The sequence below is a fragment of the Bos mutus genome, chromosome 22 (assembly GCF_027580195.1).
Source record: "Bos mutus isolate GX-2022 chromosome 22, NWIPB_WYAK_1.1, whole genome shotgun sequence".
Taxonomy (NCBI): Eukaryota; Metazoa; Chordata; class Mammalia; order Artiodactyla; family Bovidae; genus Bos; species Bos mutus.
In genome coordinates, this window is record NC_091638.1 from 70104194 (window position 1) to 70129969 (window position 25776).

At 38.2% G+C, this 25776-nt stretch overlaps 1 pseudogene; it reads right to left on the minus strand.

Annotated features, from left to right (window-relative positions):
* Positions 1-1321: 1321 nt before the first annotated feature.
* On the minus strand, positions 1322-25776 carry LOC102281983 (solute carrier family 22 member 10-like; annotated as a pseudogene).

Sequence of the window (25776 nt, forward strand, 5' to 3'; positions counted from 1 at the left end):
CACCTCCACAGCAAGGGCATGGAAGCCAGTTCCCCAGCTTGTTTGGGGATCAGGTTGGTAACTGTTTTCTTTAACGTCACAGAGAAATACTTTGCTGAGATGCTTCCAGTAATTGACAAAACTGTTTAAAGGTCTACTCTGTGAAAATTCTTTTTGTCAGCAGTGCCCCAAAGTGGCATTGGACTTTGAGCTCCACATCTGTAAATAAAATAAAATAAACCTGCTGCATGGTTTGCAGTCTGTTTCAGAACATGTCATTTGTCAGACTCGAAAGTGAAATGTTTTTTTATTTTTCTGTAAAAAGTACTGAAAGTAGGTGTTTTGCTTGTTTTTTTTTTAATTATTATTATTATTTTTTACTTTACAATATTGTATTGGTTTTGCCATACATTGACATGAATCCACCATGGGCATACACATGTTCCCCATCCTGAAGCCCCCTCCCACCTCCCTCCCCATACCATCCCTCTGGGTCATCCCAGTGCACCAGCCCCAAGCATCCTATATCCTGCATCGAACTTGGACTGGTGATTCATTTCTTATATGATATTATACATGTTTCAGTGCCATTCTCCCAATTCATCCCACCCTCTCCCTCTCCCACAGAGTCCAAGACTGTTCTATACATCTGTGTCTCTTTTGCTGTCTCGCATACAGGGTTATCATTACCATCTTTCTAAATTCCATATATATGCATTAGTATACTGTATGATGTTTTTCTTTCTGGCTTACTTCACTCTGTATAATAGGCTCCAGTTTCATCCACCTCATTAGAACTGATACAAATGTATTCTTTTTAATGGCTGAGTACTACTCCATTGTATATATGTACCACAGCTTTCTTATCCATTCATCTGCTGATGGACATCTAGGTTGCTTCCATGTCCTGGATACATCAGAGATGGGGAAATAGACCAGTCCTCAAAGCTGGTAACTAAGAGCCCAAACAGAGGGAGTGACCCTACTGTGTCCTCACCTGGGGTATAATTGCAAGGCTGCACCCCTCTATGTTATTAGCATTGTGAATGGACAAAAGGCAAGTGAATATCAACTGTCCTAGAGGAAGCATGAGGGTGAAATGGTACCAGTTTACAGATATTTTAGGATATGATGAAGATAAATATATGTCTCAGCTGCCCCTTACTGACCTTTGGCTCTACCCCCAACAACCTACTAGCAGAATTTCTCATCAGTTTGGCTTGTGGGAATACTTAGCCCTTAATTAGGACCTCTCTTTTCTACTGGCTTCAGATAAGTGTGACCAATATAACCTCTGAAGGATGAGAAAAAGACACTTTCTTTCCCCAGAGTCCAGTCTTCTTTAACGTTGGGGTACAAAGGTGTTGGGCAAAAGGATAAGTCCCACCAGGAACATGAACAGTGTCTGGGTTGGTCAATGGCCCATATGATTCAGTGGTAAAAATGAAGGCTTCAGGCTGAGACAGTTCCAAAGATTACCTGGAACAGGAAAATATTGCTCCCGAAGAGCTGTAGATTCATAAAGATGCCAAACAAAGGTATTGTGCTTCCTAATCTGTAGTGAACAGAAGAGGGAAGACACAAACCATAGGGTTTAGAGCCCAGCTTTAGAGCTGCAGTCTACGATTGTATTGACCCAGGCAGTCAATGGTCAAGCCTAAAGGATAAAGACCCAGCCTGTATAATATGTCATTTTAAGGTTGTAATTATAAAGCTACCATAAATAATTATATGACAATAGTGAAAATGATACTCTTGTCATTCTTTTGTCTGAGTCACTTAGTATAGAGTTGGCAGTAAAACGAAAGCATAACTTGATCAAGTCACCATATTGGATGGTGTATAGAAGTTGAATATAGAAGGGTAAAACTTAGAGAAGGATTTCTTTCTTAAGAGTTGTCAGTATGCTTTGAGTTCTTCCTTTCCTTCACCAACCTCAGTACTATAAACAATTTCCTTTTTCTCAACTAGTGGTTGAAGCAGCAAAAATACTACTGTGTCCCCTTAACCTGGGAGCACAGTGTCTGGTACCTAACACAATTCTAGGGAATTTAAGTTCATGTCTGATTTCTTAGGGCCAAGAGAAATGTAAGAATTCAGGCAAACAAGCATGCATCAACTGCACGATATGAAAGGGAATCAAAAGTTCCCACTGGGGATCTACAATTTACCCAGGAAAGATCTAAGGGAAAGGAATCCACTTTAAAGATCTGTTACACCCAGAGAGAGCTAGACTTAGACATTTCAACGGAAGAAACACCACAGATCACAGCAATCCCAAGACAGTAAGTCCTTTCTTGACCAGTATCTCTACTTTCCCCCCCCTATTCTTATTGTCTAGAGTAAGGAAATCTTAAGCTGATTGTCTAGATTAAGAAACCTATGTATATAGCCCAGTGGGTAGATAAAAGATTGAAAAAGCACAATGCAGTTAAATGCAGAAGTTGTCTGCTAGGATATGCCTAGGAAGAGGTAAACTGTATAATTCAGTAGTTAATTTTTTAAACTTGGCATTGGCTCTATATTATCCTGTATGGGATTTAAAAACACACTTACACACACACGCACACTTCAAAAATTCAGAATTAAATATAAAAATTTCCCTCTATACATCTGGGTCTCTTTTGCTGTCTTGCATACAGGGTTATCGTTACCATCTTTCTAAATTCCATATATATGCATTAGAATACTGTATTGGTGTTTTTCTTTCTGGCTTACTTCACTCTGTATAATAGGCTCCAGTTTCATCCACCTCATTAGAACTGATTCAAATGTATTTTTTTAATGGCTGAGTAATACTCCATTGTGTATATATACCACAGCTTTCTTGGCATTAAAACATATATAATATCATAAAAGAAATGAATCACCAGTCCAGGTTTGATGCAGGATACAGGAAGCTTGGGGCTGGTGCACTGGGATGACCCAGAGGAATGGTATGGGGAGGGAGGTGGGAGGGGGTTCAGTATGGGGAACACATGTACACCCATGGCAGATTCATGTTGATGTATGGCAAAACCAATACAATATTGTAAAATAAAAATAATAATAATAATAATATAAAAAATTAAAAAAAAATTTCTCTCTGATCTCAAAATAAGTACTTATATCCCAAGAGATAATGCACATGATTTGGGGTGCTAATGCCCCAAATTGGAAACAAAAGTCCACCAACATTGAAGTACATAAAGAAATTGTAGTGTATTCATGTAGTGGACACTAAAGCACTAGGGAAGAGAACAACCTACTGTTACATGCAACAGAATGGGTGAATATTCATGAGTAAGCATGAGGAGAGAGGGCCTATCACAGAACCCTGTATCAATTTACACTACTTGACAGCCAAGATCAACAAATACTCATCTATAGTGAAGGAGATCAGAATAGCTATTAATTTTTATTTTGCCCAGGAGAGGGAAGTGAGGAGAGAAGAGTCAGGCAGTGGTGGTGGTTATTGCTGTATGGGGTAACTTGAGGGGAACCCCTGTGGAAATAGGATCTTTCTATCTTGATCTGCAAGTTGGTTACAGTTTTACATTTAGAAATATTTATTGATTTGTATATACTCATGATCTCATCCCCCTTTGTGGATCACAGCCTTGTCGTGGTGAAGGAACTTACATAACTCAATGAAGCTGTGAGCCATGCCATGCAGGGCCACCCACGATGGATGGGTCATAGTGAAGACTTTTGACAATACATGGTCCACTGGAGGAGGAAATAGCAAACCACTCCAGTATTCTTGCCATGAGAATACCATGAACAGTATGAAAAGGCAAAAAGGTTTGACACCAGAAGATGAGTTCCCCTGGTTGAAAGGTGTCCAATATGCTACTGGGGAAGAGTGAGTGAAGGGCAATTACACATAGCTCCAGAAAGAATGAAGCATCTGGGCCAAAGTGGAAGCAACACTCAGTTGTTGGTGTGTCTGGTGGTGAAAGTAAAGTCTGATGCTGAAAAGAACAATATTGCATAGGAGCCTGGACTGTTAGGTCGAAGGATCAAGGTAAATTGAATGTGGTCAAGAAGGAGACGGCAAGAGTGAAGATCGACATCTTAGTAACCAGTGAACTAAAATGGATGGGAATGGGTGAATTTAATTCATATGACCATTATATCAACTACGCCATGCAAGAATCCCTTAGAAGAAATGGAGTAGCCTTCAGAGTCAACAAGAGTCTGAAAAGCACACTTTGGTGCAATCTCAAAAATGATAGAATAATCTCAGTTCACTTCCAAGGCAAATCATTCAACATTATACTAATCCAAGTCTATGCCTTAACCTCTGATGCCAACGAAGCTGAAGTTGACTGGTTCTATGAAGACCTACAATATCTTCTAGAGCTAAAACCTAGAAGATGTCCTTTTCTTCATCAGGGATTTGAATGCAAAAGTAGGAAGTAAAGAGATACCAGTAATAACAGGCAAGTTTGGCCTTGGAGTACAAAATGAAGCAGGGCAAAGGCTAACAGAGTTTTGTCGATGGAACATGCTAGTCCTACAACATACCATTTTCCAGCAACCCGAGATAAAATGATGCTACACAGAGACATACCAGATGGTCAATACCAAAATCATATTGATTATGTTCTCTGCAGCTGAAGATGGAGAAGCTCTATAAAGTCAGCAAAATTAAGACCTAGAGCTGACTGTGGCTCAGATCATCAGCTCCTTATTGCAAAAGTCAGACTGAAATCAAATAAAGTAGGGAAAATCAATAGGCATTTCAGGTATGACCTGAATCAAATCTCTTATGATTATGCAATGGAGGTAACAAATAGGTGCAATGGATTAGGTCTGTAGACAGAGTGCCTGAAGAACTATGAACAGAACTTAATAACATTGTACAGGAGGAAGTGAATAAAAATCATTCCAAAGGGGGAAAAAATGCAAGAAGACAAAGTCATTGTCTTAGGAGGCCTTACAAATAGCTGAGAAAAGAAAAGTAAAAGGCAAGGAAGAACGGAAAAGATATACCAGACTTAATGCAGAGTTACAGAGAATATCAAAGAGAGATAAAGACTTCTTAAGTGAACAATGCAAAGAAAAGAGGAAAACAATAGAGATCTTTTTAAGAAAACTGGAGATATCAAGGGAGCATTTCATGCAAGGATGGGCATGATAAAGGGCAGAAACAGCAAGGACCTGAAAGAAGCAGAAGAGATTAAGAAGAAATCGCAAGAATACACAGAAGAAGCATACAAAAAAGGTCTTAATGACCCAGATAACCGCAATGGTGTGGTCTCTTATCTAGAGCCAAACATTCTGGAGTGTGAGGCCAAGTGGGCCTTAGGAAGCATCACTATGAACAAAGCTAGTGCAGGTGATAGAATTTCAGCAAAGCTATTTCAAATTCTAAAAGATGATGCTGTTAAAGTGCTGCACTCAATATGTCAGCAAATTTGGAAAACTCAGCAGTGGCCACAGGACTGGAAAAGGTCAGTTTTCATTCCAATTCCAATGAAAAGCAGTACCAAAAATGTTCAAACTCATTTCACACGCTAGTGAGGTTATGTTAAAAATTCTTCAAGCTAGGCTTTAGCAGCACATGAACCAAGAATGTACAGATATACCGTCTGGGTTTCAAAGAGGCAGAGATCAATTGCCAACATTTGGTTGATTATGGAGGAAGCAAGGGAGTTCCAGAAAAACATCCACCTCTGCTTCATTGATTATGCTAAAGCCTTTGACTGTGGGGATCACAACAAACTGTGGAAAATTCTTACAGAGATAAGAGTACCAGATCACTTTACCTGTCTCTTAAGAAACCTGTACACAGGTCAAGAAACAACAGTTAGAACTGGACATGGAAAAATGGATTGGTTCCAAACTGGGAAAGGAGTACGACAAGGTTGTATATTGCTACCCTGCTTATTTAACTTATATGCAGCATACATTATGAGAATTGCGGTGCTAGATGAATCACAAACTGGAATCATGGTTGCCTGAAGAAATACTGACAACCTCAGATATGCAGATGATACCATTCCAATGGCAGAAATTGAGGAGGAACTAAAGAGAGTCTTGACGAGGGTAAAGAGGAGAGTGAAAAAGCTGGCTTGAAACTCAACGTGAAATAAACTAAGATGACATCTGGTCCCATCACATCATGGCAAATAGAAAGGGAAAAATGGAAGCAGTGACAGATTTTCTTTTCTTGGGCTCCAAAATCACTGCGGATGGTGAAATCAAAAGATGTTTGCTCCCTGGAAGGAAAGCTATGACAAACCTATACAGCATATTAAAAAGCAGAGACATCATTTTGCCGACATTAGGTTTATATGATCAAAGCTATGGTTTTTCCAGTGATGATATACAGATGTGACAGTTGGGACATAAAGAAAGCTGAACATTGAAAAATTGATGCTTTTCAATTGTGGTGCTAGAGAAGACTCTTGAGAGTCCATTGAACTCCAAGGAGATCAAACGAGACAGTTCTAAAGGAAATCAACCCTGAATATTCACTGAAAAGACCGTTGATGAAGCTCCAATTCTTTGGCCACCTAATGTGGAGAGTCAACTCATTGGAAAAGACCCTAATGCTGGGAAAGACTGAAGGTAAAAGGAGAGGGGGATGACAGAGGGTGAAATGGTTAGATAGCATCACTGACTCAATGGACATGAATTTTAGCAAACTCCAAGAGTTAGTGGAGAACAAAAGAGCCTGGAGTGCTGCAGTCAATGGGGGTCACAAAGAGTTGGACACAATTTAGCAACTGAACAACAACAATTTGATCTCTTCATATTACAGTTTGCAAAGTTTTCTCCTATTGTGGTCAATACTGAAATCAGACTGATTATATTCTTTGCAGCCAAAGATGGAGAAGCTCTATACAGTCAGCAAAAACAAGACTGGGAGCTGACTGTGGTTCAGATCATGAACTCCTTATTGCCAATTCAGACTTAAATTTAAGAAAATAGGAAAAACCACTAGACCATTCAGGTATGACCTACATCAAATCCCTTATGATTATACAGTGGAAATGACAAATAGATTCCAGGGATTAGATCAGATAGACAGAGTGCTTGAAGAACTATGAACAGAGGTTCATGACATTGTACAGGAGGCAGTGATCCAGACCATCCCCAAGAAAAAGAAATGTAAAAAGGCAAAATGGTAAAGAAAAGTAAAGGCAAGGAAGAATGGAAAAGATATACCAGACTTAATGCAGAGTTACAGAGAATATCAAAGAGAGATAAAGACTTCTTAAGTGAACAATGCAAAGAAAAGAGGAAAACAATAGAGATCTTTTTAAGAAAACTGGAGATATCAAGGGAGCATTTCATGCAAGGATGGGCATGAAAGGGCAGAAACAGCAAGGACCTGAAAGAAGCAGAAGAGATTAAGAAGAAATCGCAAGAATACACAGAAGAAGCATACAAAAAAGGTCTTAATGACCCAGATAACCGCAATGGTGTGGTCTCTTATCTAGAGCCAAACATTCTGGAGTGTGAGGCCAAGTGGGCCTTAGGAAGCATCACTATGAACAAAGCTAGTGCAGGTGATAGAATTTCAGCAAAGCTATTTCAAATTCTAAAAGATGATGCTGTTAAAGTGCTGCACTCAATATGTCAGCAAATTTGGAAAACTCAGCAGTGGCCACAGGACTGGAAAAGGTCAGTTTTCATTCCAATTCCAATGAAAAGCAGTACCAAAAATGTTCAAACTCATTTCACACGCTAGTGAGGTTATGTTAAAAATTCTTCAAGCTAGGCTTTAGCACATGAACCAAGAATGTACAGATATACCGTCTGGGTTTCAAAGAGGCAGAGATCAATTGCCAACATTTGGTTGATTATGGAGGAAGCAAGGGAGTTCCAGAAAAACATCCACCTCTGCTTCATTGATTATGCTAAAGCCTTTGACTGTGGGGATCACAACAAACTGTGGAAAATTCTTACAGAGACAAGAGTACCAGATCACTTTACCTGTCTCTTAAGAAACCTGTACACAGGTCAAAAAGCAACAGTTAGAACTGGACATGGAAAAATGGATTGGTTCCAAACTGGGAAAGGAGTGCGACAAGGTTGTATATTGCCACCCTGCTTATTTAACTTATATGCAGCATACATTATGAGAATTGCGGTGCTAGATGAATCACAAACTGGAATCATGGTTGCCTGAAGAAATACTGACAACCTCAGATATGCAGATGATACCATTCCAATGGCAGAAATTGAGGAGGAACTAAAGAGAGTCTTGACGAGGGTAAAGAGGAGAGTGAAAAAGCTGGCTTGAAACTCAACGTGAAATAAACTAAGATGACATCTGGTCCCATCACATCATGGCAAATAGAAAGGGAAAAATGGAAGCAGTGACAGATTTTCTTTTCTTGGGCTCCAAAATCACTGCGGATGGTGAAATCAAAAGATGTTTGCTCCTGGGAAGGAAAGCTATGACAAACCTATACAGCATATTAAAAAAGAGACATCATTTTGCCCGACATTAGGTTTATATGATCAAAGCTATGGTTTTTCCAGTGATGATATACAGATGTGACAGTTGGGACATAAAGAAAGCTGAACATTGAAAAATTGATGCTTTTCAATTGTGGTGCTAGAGAAGACTCTTGAGAGTCCATTGAACTCCAAGGAGATCAAACGAGACAGTTCTAAAGGAAATCAACCCTGAATATTCACTGAAAAGACCGTTGATGAAGCTCAATTCTTTGGCCACCTGATGTGGAGAGTCAACTCATTGGAAAAGACCCTAATGCTGGGAAAGACTGAAGGTAAAAGGAGAGGGGGATGACAGAGGGTGAAATGGTTAGATAGCATCACTGACTCAATGGACATGAATTTTAGCAAACTCAAAGAGTTAGTGGAGAACAAAAGAGCCTGGAGTGCTGCAGTCAATGGGGTCACAAAGAGTTGGACACAATTTAGCAACTGAACAACAACAATTTGATCTCTTCATATTACAGTTTGCAAAGTTTTCTCCTATTGTGGTCAATACTGAAATCAGACTGATTATATTCTTTGCAGCCAAAGATGGAGAAGCTCTATACAGTCAGCAAAAACAAGACTGGGAGCTGACTGTGGTTCAGATCATGAACTCCTTATTGCCAATTCAGACTTAAATTTAAGAAAATAGGAAAAACCACTAGACCATTCAGGTATGACCTACATCAAATCCCTTATGATTATACAGTGGAAATGACAAATAGATTCCAGGGATTAGATCAGATAGACAGAGTGCTTGAAGAACTATGAACAGAGGTTCATGACATTGTACAGGAGGCAGTGATCCAGACCATCCCCAAGAAAAAGAAATGTAAAAAGGCAAAATGGTTGTCTGAGGAGGCCTTACAAATAGCTGAGAAAAGAAGAGAGGCGAAAGGCAAAGGAGAAAAGCAAAGATATACCCCTTTGAATGCAGAGTTCCAAAGAACAGCAATGAGAGATAAGAAAGCCTTCCTCAGTGATCAATGCAAAGAAATAAAGGAAACAATAGAATGGGAAAGACTAGAGATCTCTTCAAGAGAATTAGAGATGCCAAGGGAACATTTCATGTAAAGATGGGCACAATAAAGAACAGAAATGGTATGGACCTAACAGAAGCAGAAGATATTAAAAAGAGGTGGCAAGAATACAGAGAAGAGCTATACAAAAAAGATATTTATGACCCAGATATCCACGATGATGTGATCACTCACTCACCTTGAGCCAGACATTCTGCAACGTGAAGTCAAGTGGGCCTTAGGAAGCATCACTATGAAGAAAGCTAGTGGAGGTGATGGAATTCCAGTTGAGCTATTTCAAATCCTAAAAGATGATGCTGTTAAGGTACTGCACTCAATATGCCAGAAAATTTGGAAAACTCAGCAGTGGCCAAAGTGGAAAAGGTCAGTTTTCATTCCAATCCCAAAGAAAGGCAATGCCAAAGAATGCTCAAACTACTGCATGATTGCACTCATCTCACACACTAGCAAAGTAATGCTCAAAATTCTCCAAGCCAGGCTTCAACAGTACATAAACTGTGGACTTCCAGATGTTCAATCTGGATTTAGAAAAGGCAGAGGAACCAGAGATCAAATTGCCAACATCTGTTGGATCATGGAAAAAGCAACAGAGTTACAGAAAAACATCTACTTCTGCTTTATTGACTATGCCAAAGCCTTTGACTGTGTGAATTACAACAAACTGTGGAAAATCCTGAAAGAGATGGGAATACCAGACCACCTGACCTGCCTCCTGAGAAATCTGTATGCGAATCAGGAAGCAACAGTTAGAACTGGACATGGAACAACACAATGGTTCCAAATCGGGAGAGGAGTACATCAAAGCTGTATATTGTTACCCTGCTTATTTAATTTATATGCAAGGTACCTCACATGAAACGCTGGGCTGGATGAAGCACAAGCTGGAATCAAGATTGCTGGGAGAAATGTCAATGACTCAGATATGCAGATGACACCACCCTTATGGCAGAAAGTGAAAAAGAACTAAAAAGCCTCGTGATGAAAGTGAAAGAGGAGAGTGTAAAAGTTGGCTTAGAACTCAACATTCAAAAAACTAAGATCATGGCATCCAGTCCCATCACTTCGTGGCAAATAGATGGGAAAACAGTGGAAACAGTGAGAGACTTTATTTTGGGGGACTCCAAAGTCACTGCAGATGGTGACTGAAGCCATGAAGTTATAAGACGCTTGCTCCCTGGAAGAAAATCTATGACCAGTCTGCACAGAATATTAAAAAGCAAAGATATCACTTTGCCAACAAAGGTCCATCTAGTCAAAGCTATGGTTTTTCCAGGAGTCATGTATGGATGTGAGTTGGACTATAAAGAAAGCTGAGCGCTGAAGAATTGATGCTTTTGAACTGTGGTGTTGGAGAAGACTCTTGAGAGTCCCTTGGACTGCAAGGAGATCAAAGTAGTCAATCCTAAAAGGAATCAGTCCTGAATATTCATTGGAAGGACTGATGCTGAAGCTGAAACTCCAATACTTTGGCCACCTAATGGGAAGAACTGACTCATTGGATAAGACCCTGATGCTGGGAAGGATTGAAGGCAGGAGGAGAAGGGGACAGCAGAGGATGAGATGGTTGGATGGCATCATTGACTCAATGGACATGATTTTGAGCAAGCTCCAGGAGCTTGGTGATTGACAGGGAAGCCTGGTGTGCTACAGTCCATGGGGTTGCAAAAAAACAGACGCGACTGAGCAACTGAAGTGAACTGATGTGCCAAAATCTGTACTGTGATGGATTACAGATGGAGTACATTCATCTCCAGTGAAGAGACTGACAGTGTGATACAACCTAACTGTTCATCATATAATCAGTTCCATGTGAGTCTTATTTTGTGTGTTTTCCTCATTGTTTACCTTTAAATATGCACCCCTCTCTCACAACACATTATAATCTTTGACATAAATGGCTTCATGTCCCCACTCTTTGAATGTTGTCAGCCCACCTGACAAGGAGCAGGAGACACATCCTTTTACGCAGGTTAGGTGTTCAGAACAAGTGAAAAGCAGTAGTTTTAGTCTGTGCTGCCTCTACCTCCTCCTGCATGGTCACTCTCAAACCCTTCAATAACAACAAACACATATCACTTGTCAGTGTAGTGCCAGGCATTGTGAAAAGCACAGGTACCCCACAGGACAAGAAAGATGTGCTCCCTTTTTTTGTAGTGTAGCATATTACACGTGCAATCGCCAGTGTGGATGTGATATGAAGAAAGATGCGGGGAGTTAAGGGAGACCCCAGGAAATTAGACAGAAGCAATGATATTTTGAAAATGAGGCCATAGAGCCAGGCAGGGATCCATGAGAGCACATACAGTGTAGATTCAGATCAGGAAATGAGCTAAATCACAAAGTCCTTGTACAGTGCTCAAAGCTTCTTTTCATGATATAGCCATGAAAGACAAGGGAACTGAGCTTGCATTCTCAACTAACTGCCCTTTTTAGAAAAGCAGCTTGTCTATCTCAATAAAGAGAAGGCAGATGTCAGTTTATTTCTGCCCTCCAACCCAGTAACCACTTTCCCTTTCCTGCTCACCTTCATGTTCAGGGTTTCTTCAGCATTCTTCATTTCATGTCTGTGTGAAACTTTCTTAATTTTCATTAAGCCCTCATCTGGTTTATTTGTGACAATCAGCCACTGAGCAGATTCAACCAACAACCTGATTAAAGAAGAGCACACAAGTGCAGTCAGCTTTCCCTTGCTTATTTGTCACCTGATTATTGGCAACAGATACTTTTTGCTTTTCATCTATATCTAGAACTTCAGTTGTTGGATTAGGAAAGAAATTATGTTCTATTATACAAATACTAGGAAAATACGAGAATGACTATTGTGGGCATTTTACCTGAAATGTATAGCACACGCAGTCTTATACAGACTTGGGAGTCAAATTTCCTCTGTGCTTAATCAGCAGATTTTCCAAGAAGCTTATGAGGCTTAAGCTTGAGAGTCTTCCACATGCATAATTCCCTTCCAAAGTTTGTCTTAAGTTCTATCAAATTTGTGCTCACAGTATATATTTATAAAATATTCTTTTTTTAAAAGCCCTCCTATTATGTAAGCTTAAAGCCCAACAACATGTGCTCCAACCATGAACTGCTCCAACCATGAACTGCTCTTAGTAACCTGTTGTTAGTCGCTAAGTACACAGATGAGCCACTAATTTAAATTAGTCTCAGTTTTCTCATCAAGACAGTGGAGAAATTAATGCCACTGTCCTTGTGGGCTTGTTATGAGACTAGAATGAAATAACGGTTGTGTCTGGCATGGATTGCACTTTCCTCTCTCTCTAAACTCCTCTCAGTGTATTAAATCTATAGTCATTTCTTTATGAGTGATGAAATCTCATTCTCCCTAGACTGGTTTTAAGTGTAATGATGAAGCATAAATAAATGTTAAAATTATCTAAGAGGGTAGGGACTGCTGAACACATGATGTAAAGCACCTAAACTGCATGCCAGTTTTATTACTGGAAAAAACTATGCTTCTATTATGTCAGCTAACTATATGGATAAATTTGTTGCCTCTTCCTTTTATCCAATTTCACCTACAAAAATGAAAATAAAAACTTTGCCATGATGTGATTCATTCCAAAGCCAAAAATATTAAAGGTGCTTACTTTTTAAATATTTGAGTGCATTTTACATTAAGGAAAATAACACTAAAATAACTCTATGACTGCTACACAGAGTAAGATACATGAAGAAGGATGGCAGAAAATACTTAGATTTCTCTGGAAGAAAAGTCATTGTCACTCCCTGTTGTGCTTTTCAAATCTCAGTTTGCGCAGAGTGAACAGATGAGAGACATGGGTTTTACTTCCAAACAATTAGATATGATCCCTGGAGTAAGACTACTCTGATTCAATATGCATTTTCATCCCAGGTACCCATAAGACCGAGTGAGAGAGAAGGCTCATACCTTGAGGAGAAAAAGAAGACAAAGAACGTTACAGACACCACCAGCTGCAGGGTGCGCCACTCTCGAAAGACAAAAGCCAGTCCTCCCAGCATTGTCTGTCCAATACTAAAGGTACAGGATAACAGTGTCATTACTATGGTTTGTGACTGGGAACTTAGCCACTCTATAACTGAAAGAAACCCAATTGAGATACTAATGTCAGATAAAGGTGAAATTTCAAGGTCAAATTCAAGACTTGGAAAATGGATTAGATCACAGTTGTGGACTTACCAAGCATGTTGTTATTTGCTATGATGACTACAGCAGAACAACCTGACTAGAAGCATAGTAAGCAGTCAATGAGGAAGGTGGGAGCAAAGGCTGCACAGGTCCCAGAGATGGCGAGCTGGAGCAAACAGCACCTGAGAATCAACTTTCGCCCAAACCTAAGAAACAGAGAGTCAGCTTAGATTATGGGAGTAATAGTAATACATGGTAAGAAACTCAGAAAGCAAAAGCATACTCTGAAATTTAGACAGTGTTTTTTTTTTTTCTAATTTTATTTTATTTTTAAACTTTACATAATTGTATTAGTTTTGTCAAATATCAAAATGAATCCGCCACAGGTATACATGTGTTCCCATCCCGAACCCTCCTCCCTCCTCCCTCCCCATACCATCCCTCTGGGCCGTCCCAGTGCACCAGTGTTTTAATAAGTGATTCATGAACCTGAAATCTTGAAAAAACAAGAGCTAAATCAACACATTTCTCCAAAAGTAACACTCTTTGTCTATGTAGTAGCCTAAGAATCTAAAAACTTCATTCTCTAGTCAGCAGGAGGCAATTGACATCAAGTTATATCATATTAAAGAAACCACAGTATTGGAAATTGTAATATTACTGTATTACTCTTGATGAAAGTGAAAGAGGAGAGTGAAAAAGTTGGCTTAAAGCTCAACATTCAGAAAACTAAGATCATGGCATCTGATCCCATCACTTCATGGAAAATAGATGGGGAAACAGTGTCAGACTTTATTTTGGGGGGCTCCAAAATCACTGCAGATGGTGATTGCAGCCATGAAATTAAAAGATGCTTACTCTTCAGAAGGAAAGTTATGACCAACCTAGATAGCATATTCAAAAGCAGAGACATTACTTTGCCAACAAAGGTCCATCTAGTCAAGGCTATGGTTTTTCCAGTGGTCATGTATGGATGTGAGAGTTGGACTGTGAAGAAAGCTGAAGGCCGAAGAATTGATGCTTTTGAACTGTGGTGTTGGAGAAGACTCTTGAGAGTCCCTTGGACTGCAAGGAGATCCAACCAGTCCATCCTAAAGGAGATCAGTCCTGGGTGTTCTTTGGAATTATGCTAAAGCTGAAACTCCAATACTTTGGCCACCTTATGCAAAGAGTTGACTCATTGGAAAAGACTCTGATGCTGGGAGGGATTGGGGGCAGGAGGAAAAGGGGACGACAGAGGATGAGATGGCTGGATGGCATCACCAACTCAATGGACGTGACTTTGGGTGAACTCCGGGAGTTGGTGATGGACAGGGAGGCCTGGGGTGCTACAATTGATGAGGTCACAAAGAGTCAGACACGACTGAGCGACTGAACTGAATTGAACTGAATATTACCGTAAACATCCATTTAACAAGTATGTGTATCCAGCAAAGTAGAGAGTCTCTATAGAGTGTCTAGAATGCATGGAGCTAAAAGTATACTTGAGTCTCTAAATTACAGCTGAAAAAAAAAATGTTAGTTGCTCAGTCATGTCTGACTCTTTGCAACCCCATGGACTGTATAGACTGCTAGGCTCCTCTGTTCACGGAATTCTCCAGGCAAGAATACTGGAGTGGGTTGCCATTCCCTTCTCCAGAGTATCTCCTGGACTCAGGGATCGAACCCAGGTTTCCTGCATTGCAGACAGATTCTTCACTGTCCGAGCCACCAGGGAAGTCCTGAGCCACTGCAAAGTATCAGGGAACAATGCATTAAAGTTGTTAAAGCTTTATGTAAAATCACTCAATTGAATCTGGATTTTCAGTTCTCAAGCAACATGCTTTCCTAGAACAATATGAGCTCCATAAGCCAGACAGAAGAAATTACATAATTTTTTCAGGGGAAAGATTAATGTAAGATGGTGAATCAAGGGGAAAAGAAGGTGAAAGACAAATGAGGAAAAGGGAATTTGGTTTTCCTTGGGCGTCAGGAAAAGGGGACCTTAGTGTATATGACTTGGACTACATAGGATGTGCTAATATATACACCCAGTAATAAAAACTAACGTACAAATTTTGGAATTCGGAATTCCTCTGCAAGGTTTGAAATAGAATTCTTTAAAAATTCAAATAGTGCACCAAAAAAACTGGAAAATGTAAAAACATAGGAACAAAAATAATACCAAATAAGCATTTTAGTAATCATTATTATCATCAAGATTGAAGGCAGGAGAAGGGGACAACAGAGGATAAGATGGTTGGATGACATCACTGACTCAATGGATGTGAGTTTGAGCAAACTCTGGGAGAAGGACAGGGAAGGACAGGGAAGCCTGGTGCGCTGCAGTCCACGGGGTTGCAGAGTCAACCCCATGGACTGAACAACTGAACAACAACATAATCATCAATAAAATGGTACAGGGAGGGAGGAGGGAGGAGGGTTCAGGATGGGGAACACATGTATACCTGTGGTGGATGCATGTTGATATATGGCAAAACCAATACAATACTGTAAAGTTAAAAATAAAATAAAATATTAAAAAAAGAAAGTTATGTAGAAAAAATTAAAGTGATAGACTGAAACGAATCATAACAACAATCACATCAAACAAGTTGCTAATGACCTAAACCGTCTATCACATGAGGGAGATTATCAAAGGGTTAAAAAAAGACCTAATTTTAAGTACAATAGTACTTAAAATATTGTGGGTTGAAAGTAAATTGACAGTAAAAAAAAATATTTAGTTCAAATAGTAATTATAAGATGCCTGGTGTCTTTACATTATCATCAAATAAAACAAATTTCAAAACAAAAGACATTTACAGAAATAATAATGCTGAAAAGGTCAAATGTATATGAACTCAACAAAAGCTTGAAATACATGAAATAAAACTGACAGAATTAGATACAGAGTTCATATTCTGCAATCATTAATTTATAACTCTTCATTCACCTTATTCTTCTGATACCTTAAATCTACTTTCTGCCTCCACTAATTTGCCTAGTCTTAGCTAGTTCTTGTGAATTCTGTTTCACAATGATAGGAAGAGCTGACATCGAAGGATCAAAAAGCGACATCATTGTGAACGTTTGGCCGCCGCAAGCCAGTTATCCCTGCGGTAACTTTTCGGACACCTCCTTCTTAAAACCCCAATGGTCAGAAAGATCGTTCTTTTGTAAGTGGATGCATACGTTTGTCCTGTGCCTGGTTTATTTCATTCAGCGTATTTTTTTCATAGTTTATTTATGTTGTACCAAGTACCAGAACATCATTCTATTTTCAGGATGAATAATATCCTATTGTGTATATTCACCATATTTGTTTACCCATTAATCTGCTGATGCATACTTGGATCACCACCTTCAGGTATTATAAATAATGTTGTAATGAATACTGATGTACAGCTATCAAACTCGCTGTTTTTAATTTTTTAGAGTATATACCTAGGAATGGAATTGCTGGTTCATGTGAAAATTCTGTTTAGACTTTTTTTTAATTTGTTTTTTAAATTATTATTATTTTTTTTACTTTACAATATTGTATTGGTTTTGCCATACATCAACATGCATCCGCCACGGTTGTACACGTGCTCCCCATCCTGAACCCCTCTTCCACCTCCCTCCCCATACCATCCCTCTGGGTCATCCCAGTGCCCCAGCCCCAAGCTTCCTGTATCCTGCATCGAACCAGGACTGGCAATTCGTTTCTTATATGATATTATACATGTTTTAATGCCATTTGACAATCTGCCAAACTGTTTCCCATCTTGTTGTTGTTATTCAGTCACTAAGTTGTGTCCGACTCTGCGCACCAGGCTTCCCTGTCTTTCACTATCTTCTGAAACTTGCTCAAATTCATGTCTATTGAGGATTCATCATTTTATATTTCCACTGTCTTTGAATGAGGGTTTCAACTTCTCTACTTGCTCACCAACACTTACTATTTCTGCTTTTTTAAAATTATAGCCATCCAGTTAAAATAAATAAATTTATATTAAAAAATAATAAAATTATGGCCATCCTAGTAGGTGTGATATGGTTTGCCGTACAGTTTTGACTTGCATTTATTTAATAAGTGATGACGTTGGGATCTTTTTATGTGCTTATCAACTACTTGTATATCTTCTTTATAGAAATATACTCAAGTCCTTTGCTAATATTTAAATTGGTTTATCATTTTGTTATTGGATGGTTCATATATTCTGGATATTAAATACTTTCAGCTGTGTTATTTTAAAATATTTTCACCCAACTTGTAGGTTATCTTTTATTCTCTTGATAATAACTTTTGATGCACAAGGTTTTTAATTTTGATGAAGTCTGATTAAGCTATTTTTGTTGTTGTTGTTTGTGATTTGCATGTCTAAGAATCCATTACCAAATACAAGGTTATGAAGATTCACTTCTATGCTTCCTTTAAGAGTTTTAAAGTTTTAACTCTTACATATAGGTTATTAATTCACTCAGCTTTTGCATATAGAGTGAGAGAAGAGTAAACTTTTTTTTTTATTTTGTATGGGCATTTAGGGGCTTATTAGGTGGCACTAATGGTAAAAAAAAAAAAAAAAATGCCTATGCAGGAGACATTAAGAAACGCAGGTTCAATCCCTAGGTTGGGAAGACCCTCTGGAGAAGGGCACAGCAACCTACTCCACTGTTCTTGCCTGGAGAATCTCATGGACATAGGCGCCTGGAGGGCTACAGTCCACAGGGTCGCAAAGAGTCGGACATGACTGAAGTGAATTTGCAGGCGTGAACATGGATATTTAGCGGTTAAGTACCATTTCCTGAAAACATTTTTCTTTTCCACACTGAGTGATCTTGGCACACTTGACAAAAGTCAGTTGGCTCTAAATGTACAATTTCATTTCTGGACTCAGTTCCTTTTTGTTGGTTTGTACCTCTCCTCTATCCTTATGGCAGTACTATAATATTTGGTTATGGCAGTTTTGTAGTAGTCAAAAAGTGTGGGTCCTCTGAATTTATCCTTCTTTTTAACATTGTTTGGCTCTTTGGAGCTCCAAATTCATATAAATTTAAAGTTCAGCTTTTCCATTTCTATAGAAAACAATGTTGGAATTTTGATAGGGATTTCACTGAAACTCTTGATTGCATTAAGTAGATTGACTAGTTGCCAACATTAAGTCTTCCTACAGCATTAACATGGGATTCCTTTCCATTTGTTTAGGGCTTTCTATTTCTTTCAGCAAGGCTTTATAGTTTACAGTATACAAATCTTTTATCTCTTAGATTAATTTTATTGATAGGTAGTTTATTTTTTTAGAAGATATTGTAAATGTAATAACTTTCTCAATTTCATTTTCTGCTTGTTCATTGTGGTTATATAATTGTGTGTTTTTCTTGTACCCTACAACTTTGTTGAATTCATTCATGAACTCTAATAGCTCTCTTGTGCATTCTTTGGAATTTTAAATTTGTATAATCATGTCATCTACAAAAATAGATAGACTAAAGTTTTTCTTTTCAATTTGGATAAATTTAATTTCTCTTTCTTATCTAATTACTCTAATTAGATTCTTCAGTACAATGTTGATTAGCAACAGTGAAAGCAGACATCCTTGACTTGCTCCCGAAGTTATTGTGAAAGTTTTCCTTTCACCATTGAGCTTAATGTTAGTTGTAGTTTTTTTCTTAAATACCCTTTAACTTATTGGGTTCCCTTTTATTCTTAGTAGTCTTATTTTTATCATGAAAGAGTGCTAGGTTTTATAAAATGCTGAATTGTACATTTTATAAAATGTATCAATTGAAATTATGCTTTCTTTTTCTATTAAAGTGCTATATTACATTGATTGATTTTCTTATGATGAACTACCTTTGCATTCCTGGGATAAATCCTATTTGTTCATGGTATATAACTTTAAATATGCAGTTGGATTCAGTCTGCTAGCATTTTGCTGCAGATTTTCTGTTCATAAAGGATGTTGCTCTGTTGTTTTCTTGTGATGTCCTTATCTGGCTTTGATATCAGAGCAGCACTGGTCCCATAGAGTGAGTTAGGGAGCTTTCCTCCTCTTCTGTTTCATGGAAAAGTTCAAGAAGAATTGGTGTTCATGTCGGGTTGGTCAAAGGGTCATTCATTTCTCCCCATTAGATGGCTCTATCAGTGCTTAGTTGTCTTTAACTTCATTCAAAATAATTTTGTTACCTGGTATTCTGACAGCTGCCATATCAGTGTGCCTTTTAAAAACTTATCAAAGTTGGTGAATTTTTGTGTAGCCATTTTAATATTGAAGATGAAAGAGAAAAAGCAACATTTTCAGCATTGTTGCTTGTTATTGTCCCCAGTCACATCCAACTCTTTGTGACCCTGTGGTCTGTAGCCCGTCAGGCTCCTCTGCCCATGGAATTCTGTAGGCAAGAATACTGGAGTGGATTGCCACTTCCTACTCCAGGGGATCTTCCCAACCTAAGGATTGAAGCCATGTTTCTTGTGTCTTCTGCATTGGCAGGTGGATTCTTTATCACTGAGGCACCAGGGAAGCCAACTTATTAACAATTAAAAGCAAATGGGTTGAATTTTCCCATCAAAAGAGAGAGTCACTAAATGGATTTTTTAGAAAAGGACTGAACTATATTCTTCTTACAAGAGGCTCACTTCAGCTTTAAAGACATACATAGGCTCAAAGTGATGGGACAGGAAAGGATACTCTATACAGAGTACAATCAAATGAGAATTTTTTTGTCTGATACTTACATCAGACAAAACAGACTCCAATCAAAAATGGTAAGAAGACACAAAAAGGTGCATTACATAATGATAAAGGAACCATTTATCAAGATGATATATCAGTAATAAATAATTATGCAACTAACACCAGAGCACCTCAATATATTAAGCAAATGCTAACATATGTGAAAGGAGAAATAGACAGCAACACAATAATATTGGTGGGCCTCATTACTTTGTTTTCAACAATGTTTAGCCAGATTAAGAAAGTTAGAGAGAAGACTCAAATAAAAAATTAAAAACGAAAGTGGAGACACAGGGTTATAAGGTACTACTCAAATATTTCTGTGTTTTAATAAAATAAATAAAACCTTTAATAAAATAAAATAAAACCTTTAATTAAAAAAAAGGTTAACCTATAAGAAATGGGTAAGTTCCTAGACACATACAATCTACCGAGACTGAATCATAAAGAAATGGAAAAATATGAACAGACCAATAATGACTAAGGAGATTAAATCAGTAATATAAACCACCCCTTCTCACAAAAAAAAAAAAAAAAAAAGAAAGAAAAACAATGCAAAACCTGGACAAGAGGTTTCACAGGTGAATTCTACCAAACATTAAAAAATGAATTAAACCAGTTCCTTTCAAACACTTCCCAAAAAATTTGAAGAGGAGGAAACACTCTCAAACTGATTTTAGAAATCCACCACTTTTCTGATTCCAAAGTCAGATAAGGACACTCCAAGAAAACTGCAGACCAACATCTCTGCTGAATACAGATGCAAAACATTCTCAACAAAATATTAGTAAACCAAATTCAATAGCACACTAAAAGGATCATAAAACATGATCAAGTGGAATTCACCCCCAGGATGTAAGGATTACTCAAGATATGTGAATCAATAAATGTGAAAAACCACATAATGGAATGAAAGGTAAATTAGTATGATCATGTCAAGAGATACAGACAAAATCCAACATCCTTTAGTGATAAAAATAATTATTTGGGTACAGAAGAAATGTACTTCAACATAATAAAGGCCATACATGACAAATCCTCAGCTAATATCATACTCAATGCTGACAGGTAGAAGGATTTTCCTCTAAGCTTAGGAAAAAACAAGGGTGCCCACTCACACAGGTCACATTTAACATAATATTGTAAGTTGTAATCAGAGAAAGCAGGCAAGAAAAAGCCATAGAAGTTGGAAGGAAGAATTAAGTTCTCTCTGTTTGCAGATGCTATCATTCTATACACAGAAAATTCTAAAGATTCAACCAAAAATTGAGTGAAGAACAAATTCGGTGAAGTTACAGGATACAAAATCAACACACAGAAATCAATTGCATTTCTGTACACTAACAATGAAATATGTGAAAAAAAAGTATTAAAGAGAACAATTCCACTCACAGTAGCATCAAAAGGCACTTTATTGTGAATTATCATAAAGGCTTTGGTCAGAATACTGTCAACTCTTTTGTGAATTACATTTGGGGTAATTGCATACAAAGTTCACAATTTTCAGGTGAAAGATAAAATGGCTTTAGGCTTATGGATGGTAAGGGATACTTTAAGTCTCTCATTTCTCCTGTGAAAGACTTGAGTGTGCCATCGTTGTCTCTTACTTGAGGATGGACACTGCTGGCACAGGATAACCCAAATTTCTCACACCACAAATTGTGACTCCTGAGGTCTATAGATTAATTAACTCATATTAAGATAATATATGATTGCACGAATACTTAATACAAGGCTTTTATAAGCTGGGCATACACACAGAGGAAACCAGAATTGAAAGAGACACGTGTACCCCAATGTTCATCGCAGCACAGTTTATAATAGCCAGGACATGGAAGCAACCTAGATGTCCATCAGCAGATGAATGGATAAGAATGCTGTGGTACATATACACAATGGAATATTAATTACTCAGCCATTAAAAAGAATACATTTGAATCACTTCTAATGAGGTGGATGAAACTGGAGCCTATTATACAGAGTGAAGTAAGCCAGAAAGAAAAACACCAATACAGTATACTAACGCATATATATGGAATTTAGAAAGATGGTAACGACAATCCTGTATGCGAGACAGCAAAAGAGACACAGATGTATAGGACAGTCTTTTGGACTCTGTGGGAGAGGCGGGGGGGATGATTTGGGAGAATGGCATTAAAACATGTATAATACCATATAAGAAATGAATCGCCAGTCCATGTTCAATGCAGAATTCAGGATGCTTGGGGCTGGTGCACTGGGATGACCCAGAGGGATGGTATGGGGAGGGAGGTGGGAGGGGGTTCGGGATGGGAACACGTGTACACCCGTGGCGAATGCATGTTGATGTATGGCAAAACCAATAAAATATTGTAAAGTAAAAAAAATAATAATATAATTTAAAAATTAAAAAAAAAAGCAAGATAAACATCCACAATTATTTTACAATTCCAGTATTACCTCACTATGCACCAGGTTTTATAGAAATGCCTACCAATTATGGTGGGGCAACCAAGACATGATAACCAATGCGGGAACCCATAAGCATTTAGCTCATTGAGTCCAGTAGGGACTTAACATAAAAATCATGGCAAAGGCCAGCAGTGCTATTCTCTATATCTGTGTTTTTAAAGAAGCTGCACCTCCTGTCTTGAAGCACCTTCCTTTCTGTTCCCATAGATAACTCTTCCTCATATTTCTGGATGAAGTATTATGATACTTACCCTCTAAATACTGTTCTGGAATTTCCCCCAGATCTTGTAGAGATGATATTTCTGTGTCCAGTACACAGAGCTCTGTGGCAACAAAATGTCATTCATCACAATGAGTTGAATTCTGCATTTCCATCCATAGCTCCCTGGGAACCAAGGCAGCTCACCCCAGAGGAAGGGCAGCAGTGATGTGGAGACACTCACCTGTCTGAGAGATGGCCATGTATGAGGCCCCCAACCAGCACTCCAGCCATGACTAGGGATTGAACCACTGATTTCTGTGACTGATGATCACATACAAAGTCCCACTGGAAGAGAAGAAAACCAGCACAAAGGGGCTTCACAGCATCCCATAATCCCTCAATGTGCCCTTCGTGAACACGTTCTGTTTTTTTTTTTTTTTTTTTTTTTACTATGTTTATTCATCTGTATCATTTAAGTCTCAGTTTAAGCATGGCTTTTCTAGAATTTCTCAACCAAGTCTTCTAGGTTATAACAGGATCAGTCTTTATATTCACTTAGCACTGCATACCCCAGCGGTCCTCAATCTTTGCCACACATTGGAAACATTGAGTTTTTTTTTTTAACTTTACAATATTGTATTGGTTTTGCCATATATCAACATGAATCCACAACAGGTATACACATGTTCCCCATCCTGAACCCTCCTCCTTCCTCCCTCCCCGTGCCATCCCTCTGGGTCATCCCATTGTAAGGAAACATTGAGTTTTTAAAAAAATATTGAAGTCTAGATTTCACATCTAGAGTGAAATGTACTCCAGTCTGTTTCTCTGACAAGTAACCAGGGTATTGAAATATGTTCTAATTAAAAATAATATTTCCAATTTGCAACTAGATTGAGAACAAGTGAGCAAGAATAATTTTTCACAAGTAATTACTTGTCTAATCACCAGTCTTTATACTAAAGGTAAAGCTTTGTGATGTTAGAATTCATATCCAGTTGGTTGATTTCACTGTCCTCAATTTTAAATGCTTGGCTTTTAAAAAGGTAAGCAATCATTATTGCTGAAAGAATGAAAGGCAGGTGGGTACACTAATACTAAGCACTTGAACAGTATTTATGCTGTTATTCTAAACACCCAGACCATGTACTCACAATAGTAAATGAGGCTTTACCTCAGTCATGATGGTGGAGGAGAACAAGCAGCGATCATACACCCAGCCATCCACACAGGGCTCTGTGTCCACGTCACTCATGTCGGGAAAGATCCCATTTAGGTGAAGGAGCTGCCACTGTGGATGGAGGAAGCGATGACATTTCTCTGGCTTCAATTTAGAATCCAAGGGGATGGAAATTCCCAGGAGGACATCAAAGCTGAGGGTCCCAGTGTCATTATCAGAGACAGTGGCATTACTGAGGATGTGGACCCAGCAGCGATGCCCTGGAACAGCTGCAGTGAAGTTCTCCAGCAGTATATGGCATGCTATCATCATGAGAGAAGGCAAAGCTAAAAGCATCTGAAGGATCTGGAATTTCCCCAGGCCACCAATTTCATCCTGGAGCTTCTCAAAGGGCACTGTGCAAAGGTGATATTCAAGAGAAGCTACAATGACTTTACAGGGACAAGTTCAGGGGCACAAAAAGTTTCCTTATATTAATTCAAACTATCTACGTGACCTCACACCAGTTTCTCATTAATGAGTCCTGTCACCTTACTTACAACAGAGTAGTTTTCCCAGTCCTTTTGTTATCAGGATATAATACTCTTCTTTTTTTAAAGTAAAGTTATAGAGATAATTATTTACCAAAATACTTTCCATTGTTGACAATGAAATCTGTTTAAAGGTTGACTCTCTGAATGTGCTTGTCCTCAGGGGTTATGTAAAATCAGCATTGGACTTTGACATGAACATGGTCTCTAAATAATCTAAGATAAGCCTGCTACACAGTCTTCAGTATTTCTAGAAAGTGGAATTTGAGAGACATGGAAGTAAATTGCTTTATGATTTTTCTGTGGAAAGAATAGGAAACAAATGTTCTCTTGTTTAATACTGAATTTGATTAAAATAATTAAATAAAATTAATTAAATTTAATTAATTTTAATTTAATTAATTGATTAATTTAAAAATTAATTAAAATAAAAATTAAATTAAAAAAAAACTAGCCCTACTAGTTTTCAGTAGCTGATATATTATGCTTCAGTTTAAATTACACAAAAAACTCACAATAATTTTAAGTTCCTTGAAATATAGGTACAGGGGAAAGGCAGTGGTAAACTCATGTGAGTTTATTTTCTTGGATTTATTTATTGGTTTACATAATATATTATTGCTTTACATAATATATGGACTTCTAGATGACTCAGCCAGAAAGAATCTGCCTGCAATGCAGGAGACCTGGTTCAGTCCCTGGGTTGGGAATATCCCCTGGAGAAGGGAATGGCAACTGACTTCAACATTCTTGGCTGGAGAATTCCATGGACAGAGGAGCCTGGTAGGCTACAGTACATGGGGTCACAGAGTTGGGACACAACTGAGCAACTAACACTTTACATAATGTATTAAGTATAATTTATGTGCAATTGTTCAGAATACTGATGAACCGATCCTTTTATCACTATGAAACTGGCCTAGTTATTCTCTGGTAATACTCTTTGATTTCAAGTATATATTTTCTCCTTTTCATATAGTCATCCAAGTTTCTTATATTTAGCATTCGCAAGCTATAACTGTCCAATTCTTTACATAGTTTATTAAAATGTTTAATGAGATAACTGTAGAGTCACATACAGCAGCAAGAAATAATGTAATGAGAAATTGTCTGCACAGTACCCAT